The sequence below is a fragment of the Lactuca saligna genome, chromosome 8 (assembly GCF_052625555.1).
Source record: "Lactuca saligna cultivar CGN05327 chromosome 8, ASM5262555v1, whole genome shotgun sequence".
Taxonomy (NCBI): domain Eukaryota; kingdom Viridiplantae; phylum Streptophyta; class Magnoliopsida; order Asterales; family Asteraceae; genus Lactuca; species Lactuca saligna.
Genome location: NC_136424.1, coordinates 139,614,266 through 139,625,000, shown reverse-complemented (window position 1 = coordinate 139,625,000; position 10,735 = coordinate 139,614,266).

Sequence of the window (10,735 nt, the reverse complement as noted above, 5' to 3'; positions counted from 1 at the left end):
CTATTATACATGCAAATATGAACATCCAAGGTATTATCCAAATCTAGCATACAAAACTATCAATATAACAAGATAGAATACATACCTCTTTGATAGTGCTTGTCTTCATGAAGCTTGAGTGCCTAGTGCCCCAAGTGTGACACCTCAAATGGTTCACACAATACCATAAACACTTGGAATAACTTAGAGAGAATTCTACACTTCATGAAATCGGCTAGCCCTCTCTAGAATAATCTAGTGGCCGATTTTTCCCAAGAATGTGATCTTTATATAGTGTTACAATTAGGGTAAACCCTTAATTGTCATGGCTTTCCATTTCCTTGGATCCATGGGTTCAAATACACCATGGAGCATCCATGGACCATTCTATGGGATTTAGCCCAACTTGATTATCCATGGAGCATTAGCCCACTATACAAGTATGGATGATTTACACAATCAACCCATATATTTAATTAGTCTTCTTTTGATCACTTAATTAATCCTAGATTAATTCTTGATCAATACTAATTAAATAATCTCATTATTCTTATTATTAATATACTAGAACTTATAATATATTAATAACCATAAGTGTCTTATTTCTCTCATTTAGTCTATCCAAGTGCATGATGCCATGCAACCCAAATGGACCATGCCGGGTCGGGTCAAGTCTTACCAATTATAGTTATGGACTTAGACATTAATCCAACAAATGCAACACCCTACCGGGTTATCTTGGTAAGTGGCACGGAGATCTTGGAGAAATCCCTAATAAACCTTTGATAATAGCCGCCCAATCCCAAAAAGCTCCTGATCTCAGTGGGTGATCTCGGCACCTCCCATCTCATCACCACCTCGATCTTGGCCGGATCGACCAATATCCCTTTCTGGTTAACAAGGTGCCCTAGGAACTGGACCTCTCGTAACCAGAAATCACACTTGGAGAATTTGGCATACAGCCTCTCTGATCTCAGAACTCCAAGGATCCCCCTCAAGTGCTCCTCATACTACTCTCTGGACCTCGAATATACCAAAATATCATCAACGAATACGATCACCGACCGATCCAGCATTGGTCGGCACACCCTGTTCATGAGATCCATGAACACAGCTCGGGCATTGGTGAGCCAAAAAGGCATCACCACAAACTCGTAATGTCCATAACGAGTTCTGAATTCAGTCTTCTGTATATCTTCATCCAGAACTCTGATCTGATGATAACCCAACCTTAAGTCTATCTTGGAGAACCAAGATGCCCCCTGCAACTGATCGAATAGATCATCGATCCTCGGTAACGGATACCGGTTCTTGACCGTCAACTTATTCAACTCCCGGTAATCAATACACATCTGGTGTGAACCATCCTTCTTCTTGACAAAAAGGATTAGCGCTCCCCAATGTGAGCTACTTGGTCCAATAAAATCCTTCCCCAACAGCTCCTGAAGCTGCGAGGATAACTCCTGCATCTCTGGCGGCGCGAGGCGATAAAGCGCCTTGGCGATAGGTGCTGCTCCCGGAACCAAAACGATATGGAACTCTACTAGTCTTTCCGGAGGCAAGCCCGGCAGTTCCTCGGGAAAAACATCTGGAAACTCGCACACTATCGGGACCTCATCAATCGAACTTGCCCTCCACGCGGCCACTCGTGTGTCCATCACATTGGCTATGAATCCACTGCAGCCTTGTTGCAAACTCTGTCTCGCCCTGGCAGCCGAACAAAACGCTGACCCATACCAGGTCCCTTCGCCATACACAGTAAGCACTCCCCCACTAGGGTCTCGTATGGTCACCAGCTGTCTCTCGCAATCAATAACCGCTCCAAACTTACTCAACCGGTCCATGGCGACGATGACACATACATGTCCCATCGCGATAGGAACTAGATCAATTGGCAACTCGATACCAAAAGTCTCGAGCACACATCCTCGAATCACCTCGATGGCATACACCACATTCTCATCAGCTATGGAAACCCTTAGGGGTCGACTCATCACCTCCCGACTAATATTGACGTGCTGACTAAAAGCCAAAGATACAAAAGACTGACTTGCACCCGAGTCAAATAATACCAAGGTAGGTACACAATTCACAAGAAAAGTACCAGCCACTACATCGGGCACCGCTCGGACCTCTTTCGCAGTCAACTGAAAAGCTCTCCCACAAGCATTCAGAGCCTCGGCCTTCTCCGGTCGAATCTCGGTAACCCTAGCAGCAGGCGCATATCCCTGTGCTGATCCCTGGTGTAGCTGAGAACACTCGGCCTTCCGATACCCGGTCTAGTTGCAACGGAAGCAAACCATAAATCCCTCGGGGCAATCCCTGGCGATATGCCCCTGCTTGCCACATTTGTAGCAAGCACCCGATCGATAGGCCCCTTCATGACCCTTGCCGCACTTCCCGCAAGTGCGGCCCTTCTGGCCTCCAGTCTTCTAATTGGTGGACTTGATCCGCTTGGCTGTCGGCTGTGACTGAGCCGGCCGCCGATCCATCCTCTGAGACTCGGCCTCCTCCCTGGCCTGAGTCTCTAACTCAATCTCCCTCTTCCGGGTATTTTCCTGGAGCTCAGAAAATATCCGGTACGTCGAGTTCGACACGAACTCCAGTATGTCCCTCCTCAGAATACCCAAATATCGGCTCATCCGTGCCTGCTCAGTAGACACCTGCTTAGGGAAGAACATCGCCCTCTCATGAAACTTCTGGGTGACCACAGTAACCGAATCATTACCCTGCTTGAGGGTCAAGAACTCCAGAATCAACCATTCCCTCTCCGCCGGGAGAACATACTCATCTCTGAAATCCCTGCTAGAGTGAAGTCCGCGGTCACGAACTTCCACCAATCCTTCGCTCCTAGGCGAAGCTGGTTCAAAGCGAACCGTACCCTCAGATGCTCCGGACATGAACACGTATAGAAGCATCCCTCAATGTCAGCAATCCATCTCATCACAGCGATCGGATCCTACGTCCCATCAAACTCGGGTGGCTTCGTGTTGCTGAACTCCAAAACAACAACGAGTCGCCTCCCTGAGGTTTGGCAGCAGCCACAACTGCCGTGGCTGCAGCGGCTGCAGCCTCAGACACCGTGGCGTACCGCTCATCAAAAGTCACCAATAGTGTGGTCTTGATAGACCCAAACATCTCCGGAATCTTGGCCCTGATTTTCACAATCACCTCATCATGGATCATCTGACGAAATGCCTCCGAAATACCTCATCGTGGTCTGTGACGTGTCCCAACCGTAATGCCTCCGAAATACAACACAAAAATGTCAGAGACTCGATCGAGCATACTCGTACTCGATAACGCAACCCTAATCGACCTCCAATACCCAAAGGATTCTTACTTGGGTTGCCACTGATCCGGTGTCTTCAGTAGTAAGGGCCCTATACTACTGATTACACCGCATCAACATTCACCCAAGGTCCTCCTCCTTGGATCCCGGAACGCGAGTACTCTATTCTCGCTATGCATTGGCTACCTACTTGCTCTCAAGGCATCTCATAGCAGTAGGATTCCCCTAGACTAAGGCATCACAAATCAGGCCACTCTAGTCCTAATGTGAATACCTAGTCAACTCTAGCATGCATAACATATCATAGCATATCTCATAACACATATTGTAAGGGTATTTTGGGGATTTTACCATTCGGGCGCTGGCTGACCGTACACACTGCTCTTTCTTTGGTTATCTCAAAACCTCTTATAAAATTTTATGCTCTTATTATTGGAAATTTTTTCTCAAATCCTCGGTTTGAGTTCAGTTACGCCCGAAGGTGCACCCAAATCCCTCAAAAACCAAGGCTCTGATACCAACTTGTAACAACGTGAATTTTCAAAATAATTTTTCATTTTCCAAACAACATAAACCATCATTCAGTATTTTCAAATCTCATGTTTAGAAAATGTCATCATAATAAAAATACATCCCAAGATCATAAAATAAATCTCTGTTAGTGTGTATATATCATGTCGGCGCCTTCCCACGGTCCTCGCTAGTACCTGAAACACATAACACAACAACTGTAAGCATAAATGCTTAGTGAGTTTCCCCAAAATACTACTTACACACATACGCCTTTCCAGGCCATGACCTTCCAGTCCATGTGTCTCAGGGGACTTCCGTCCCAACCCGATAAACCTTCCTGTCCTACCCGTGTCGACCTTCCGGTCCATAACTCCCTGACCTTCCAGTCTACATCATAATGCCTTTCGGCCCACAACATAATGCCTTCCGGCCCATATCAAACATAGCATACGTAGCACATACAAATCGGGTAACTAATCACATACAATTCATATATCATATAACATATCAGACCTTCCGGTCACTCATAGGTACCCTTCCAGGTACAGTATAGTGAGAGGACTCACCTCGTAGGATGTCTAAAATCTCACGCGCTCAATATCTCTGAATCTCGAAACAACGACCCAACCCCGCCTATTCACAACGAATAATCATTCTAATTAATATAGGCTTCCAAGACTAAGCTACACCCTTTTTCACTATCCTACAGAGGGGTAAAAGACCATTTAACCCCTCCTTGACTCAAAAGTCCACATGTTGACCAAAACCCTAAAAGTCAACAAAAGTCTAGAGCAATTAGTACGCGGGGCGTAGTCTTGCATTCCAGAAATGGGGAACGCGTCCCACTACGCGACACGTACTGGGATTACGCCCAACGTACATTCCAGTTTCTCACTTCCTTCTTCTAATGTCTTAAACGATTAAGTCATAACCCCATATTCTAGATCTGGCCAAAATAACACCTCTTATTCCATAAAGTCAAAACCTTTAAGCCTTGGCATGGCTAAAAGGTTCCCCACACTTTCTAACACCTTTCCTCTCCCCTCCAAGAGTCTAGATCTCATGTATGGCTCAGCATCCACGTCCAAGATTGCATTTTTATGAACATACAACTCATATAGTCCTAGAATATGATAGATCTTGGCCAATGGAGACTACTTGCTCATAAAGTCTCCATCTTGGAACCAAAAACCCTAGAAATTGGTCCAAGAAGCACACCATATAAAATACAATGCAAGATTTGAACTTTTTATCTCAGGAAGAAGCTCCAACCTTTGTAGCCCTCAGATCTACACTTGTCCACCAACTTCTAGCCTCCACATTGGACTCCTCTTCTCTTTTACTACCTTGAAATGACACTTTGAAGCTTAGAACACTCACACCCAAGCTAAAAAAACGAAGGAAATGCTCTCTTAGGGTTTCTTTCTGAAAGATGGTGACTGAGGGACAAGGCTATCTCATTCCTTTTATAGCCCTCAAGTCATTTTAGGGTTTTGAGTCTGGGCCGGTTACGCCCGACGTAACCTTAGGTACACTCAGCGTACCCGGATGGCATCGCGTTCAAAATAAGTGCGCGAGTACGTGCAGCGTACTCTTTGTACGCCCAGCGTACTCAGTCAACACAAAGGGCCCAAATGACATTATGGAAAAGATGAAGGGTTAAATGGTCGTACTTGAATTTCGGGCTGTTACAACCAGTTATTAAAATTGAAATGTGTCAAGGTATATAAAAGCTAACTTTTTATATAGAACCTTTAAAAGTAATTATCTTTTGAAAAATGATATCATGGTTTATTATATGCATGTAATAACCATGATACCATATGTTTTTTAAACAAGAATTATAAAACAAGTAAAGACCCTTTTTTACAAAACTCAAATCTATGCAATCCTTTTGAACAACGCACGCACGTCTCTTGTATGTAGGGGTGTCAATTTATGACACGACACGATAAAAATACACGATACAGAACGAAATCGGGACGAAATCAAAATTTGAATTCGTTTTCGTGTCGTGTGCGTGTCAAGTTTAAAAAACACGATATCGTGTTGTGTCGTGTTCGTGTTTACAAATCCACATGAAATTAACACGATTGAGAATGTATTTGTCGTGTTTTCGTGTTTGTCGTTTTTATCGTGTTATATATGATTAAATATGAATTAAATAAAATAATAGTTATGTAATATTATCTTTTTCGTGTCATGTCGTGTTGTCGTTTTTTAATTAGTTCGTTTTCGTGTTAGTGAAAAGAAACACGACATCGTGTCGTGTCATGTTCGTGTTACAAAAAACATTGTCGTGTCGTGTCGTGTCAGACAAAAACACGACACGATGGCCCGATTTGTCAGGCCTACTTGTATGCACTAGTGGGATAAAGGATACATAACCGCTTAGTGTTATCTTTTGATGGCCGCAGTGTATTCACGATTTCTATAACCAAGTTATAAGCCGATTACACAAGTTATTTAAATTGGACGATTTGATCGGAAATCTTTTGTGATAAAGGATACCTAAGCAAGAGAGTTATGACGCATAGATGGGACCAAACATGTCTAATTAAATTTTTTATTAGCGATCCCATAAATCTGGTAATTATATTGTTGGAATAGTGTCCAACGTCATTAACTATTGGTAATATTTCAGATAATAGCACGGTCCTTTTGGGTTGCCCTCAAGACCCAAATTTAGTAGAATAAATAAAGGAGAAATTATTTTATTAATTATTATGGTTAATAATTAATTAGAAACTAATTGGAAATATATTTTGGGAATTAATTAACATTTTAATTAATTAAAGGGTTGAATGTTCATTAATCGATAGTTGGTTAATCAGGAATGTTCCAGAACCCTTATGGAATTAGGGTTGGATGAAATTCACTCCATACCACATGGGAAAGGAGTAAAATTTCGTTGTTATGCCTCCATCCCACATGGGAAGGAGTACTAAACCTAAGGAGGCATCCAAGGCTATAAATAAGACCTTAGGGATTTCATTCCTCCTTGCACTTTGGCTTGAAGTATTTGCCAACCCTTCTTCCTCCCCCTCTTAGAGACGATTTCTAACCCCTTTGGGTTTGTGAAATTAACCCTTCTCCTAGTTATTTTTATTCCACTCTTTGGTGTCATTGGGTGTGATACCATTAGAGGGATTCTAGTTTGTATCCTTTCATCCAAGCAACTTCATGGAGGTTCAAGATCTCAAGCATGGAGATCAAGGGCTACATAAGATGTATGTTTTCTTACTTATGTTTTAGTTTTTTAGGGTTGATGTAATTAGCATGAAGCCATAGATCCATAGGATGCATGTACACATAGGTATATCGGTGTTTCAATTTTTCCGCTGCCTAGTTTTAGAGTGTATTTGATGCATAGAAAACTCAATAGTACTATCATAGCCATTGGTTCATGGTTACTTTCACCCTAGATCCATGTTTTCTGTAAAAACTTGTTTCAAACTGAATGGAAGAAGAATAATTGAAAAAATCGTAATGTGTTAAAACCTTAGTCGCAGCTCACGACGTGAACTAGGAGTTCACGACATGAGCTCAGCAGAAGTTAGGATTTCAGATTTTTTGCCATTTTTTGAAAATGTAGCTTTGATAAACATGGATAAGTACCTAATTTAAATTGTTTTTGAATCTGGAAAATTGATAAATATTATTTGAATTTGAATATTTATTTGATAATTGATAAATATTATTTAAATGTGTTTATTTAAATTTGAATATTTATTTATGCATAAATAGTGAATTTAAATATTTAATATTATTTATAGTATGGATTTATAAATTTGAATATTAAACCCTCATGTTTTATTAATTGTTATACTACATCCTCGCAATTAATTAGAATTAATAATAGACAACCAAGTCTAAAGAGTTTTAAATTTTCCCTTTGTATTTATATATATTAGAATTGTGACTATTATATGTATAAGAAAGTTACAACATGCACCCTCGCGTGTTTAAACGTTGACATTGTTAGTCTTACATCGACTAGGCTCACCCGTTCTAATGTAAGGGTTTAAGGAGGTCTCTTTGATTCCTAATGAGGTCGTTTTTAATATGTTTTGCGCTTACCACCCTCACCGCCCTATTGCATTTTGAGAATGGAGTTACCGAAAGGGTTTTATAGTAATAATGGTTAATCTAAAAGTATTCTAAATACAAGTATAAAACCAAATCCCATTTTATTAATAGAATGTGAGTTCGTGTGGTTAACCGCACATCAATCTAGAATATAGTTTAAAATGATATGGAACTCGCGAATCTCAAGCGTAACTTGAGACGGGGACCAAGCAATTTTGCAACGTTAATTCTCAATCTATATTGTGAATCTTATGTTATCCATAAAAATTGCACATTCTCTTTTTAACTTGTTGATGGAGCTCACGTGGTTAACTGGCACGTCAATTTTAGAGTATAAGTAGAGAATGATGTGGAACTCGCGAATGTCAAGCATAACTAGACCCGGGGACGAGGCGATTTTCTATGGTCGATTCACCATCTGTTTAGTGATCTGCGGCGACCTCGTCATTGAATTTTAGATGAACATAATCCGAGATTAACATGAAATTGATAGTCAATGAATCTCAAAGATCTAGGAGTTTCATAGTGATCGAAATTGGCAAAGGGCTTTGCCTACCTAAATAACTTTATGGTGTGTTTACGGCATCCTTTTACACATCATGGAGCCAAATATGGATCCTAGCATTCTAAAATAATTTAGGGTGATTATTTTCTAAGGATAAGTAAAAACGAACGATAATAGAATTTGTCATTGAATGATGTCTATAACCTTATCCACTAAAATCTACTGCTATAAACCTTTGAGAGGATTAGCTATGAGGATGATCAATCTTTTCAAATTCTTAGTTTGGGAATAGCTCTCATAAACGAAAGGAAAGATCGTGCCTTTGTTAAAGCTCTTCCTAGGTTACTTCAAACATTGCATTCTAAATTGTTAGAAAGAGCATTATCAAATGTACGTTGACATATTGAAGTAAAATGGAATCTCCTTCAGTTAGGAGTTGAGTATGGTTAGTCAACTAGCTAACATGTACATATGATCAATTCATTCTGATTTTGATATGAAGAACTTGGTGATGGGTTTTGAGCAAAACATCATTCCTATAATGTACATGCAAACCCTAATAGCTTTTGGATCTAGTTTGTCTAATGAACATCCAAATGAATATCCAAAGCTATAAACCCTAGATCTAGCATACAATTAATCATATTAACATAAGATTGGGGTTTAGATCTTACCTTGATTGTTATGTAGCAATAACAATCTCAAATCCTCCTTTGTAATGGCTTTAGAAAGCTTAGAGTCACAAGTGTCACTCCTCTAAGGCCTCACAAACACCAAGATCAAGAGGATGAAGAATGAGAAGAGAGGAGACACCCAAAAACGTGTAGAAACCCTAATCAATTAGTTCACTACGTTTTTTATTCTCAAGGGTCCTTTAAGTAGTTAGACTATTAGGGTTATCTAACAAGTAAACCCTAAATTGACTGCTTAGGCCCTAAGCAACCCATGGACTCCCTCCTTAGAGGCATAGGACGATTTCTAATGGGTTTCCCCATAAAATTCGTTCACCCCTCTAATATGGAGTCCATTAGCTCAATATTCAACTATCATACAATTGACAGTTCTAGTCCTTTAACTTTAATTAATGTCTTTTAGCCACAAAATTAATTCTTAATTAATTATTGACTAATATTAATTAAACAATATGATTTCTCCTTTAATATATTATCCTCATAATATATTAATAAATCATAATTAATTCTCTCTCTCTCCATAATTCATCCTATCAAGTTGCTTTGGTGAAGGCAACCCAAAAGGACCATGCACAATCGGTTCAAATACATACCAAAATAATTATGGACTTAGACACTAATCCAATAGTCTCCCACTTGGATAAGTCTAATAACTAGTCTACGTATGACTTCAGATCCTGATCTTCAGTCGTAGCTTTCAAAAAACCGCTATAAACTCTGATCTTATCAGAAGCGTGTCCATTAGATAAGCGATCATATATTCCTCCATTCTAGATATCACATAGACATGAGGCATGGATTTAAATCATTCTCTCTATATTGTTTTCCCGATTTCCGATTTATGATGACTAACAACAGACTACAATTGAACACATCAATTAGTCCCGACTTCGCCAAGAGCTTATGTATCATCACTAAATCATCGAGGGGCCCACAGATATCGCTTTCATCCCACTTTGGATAAAAGGGACGGATAAACTTTGATTCAATGCTTGCTTGCACTCACTTACAGAATCACACACAACAATATGTTGTATGACACCAAGTTACTGGTGCGTTTACATATTATCAATGTGTAACCGACTCGCAAGATACAACTCACACATCTCGGATTCAAGAATATAAGATATTATCATCTCACCAATCACTCGTGATAAAATCCATGAAGTGATCCAAGTGAGCGTGGGTTTAGACCAATGCTCAAATCATACTCATAAGCACTCATGAACGTTGCAGCAAACATTTGCTTATGTCTAATACACTATAGATAATCCACATACCAATTCACGACAGTCTTCATTCATACCTACTTCCAACATATGAACTATTGTGGTCCGTTCGAATAATTTTGATTGTTCTTAACCAATATAATTATTTAGGAAGTCAAAACATGCAAAGTGAAACACAAGAATAATACTAATCTCATATGGCCCCAAACTCTGGGTATAAATAAAACATTTTATTTAAGCACCATATTGATTACTCATTATTTGTTGTTTTGGGTAATCAACTTCTTACTTTAATTATTACTACACTTGTCTCATGCTCTTAGCACGCACACAATGTTTACCTACGGTCCTTACTTTGTGAAATAGATCAAATGAACACATTTCCAATCATACTTATTTAACAACTCCCAATCCTTATCATAAATATAAGAATATC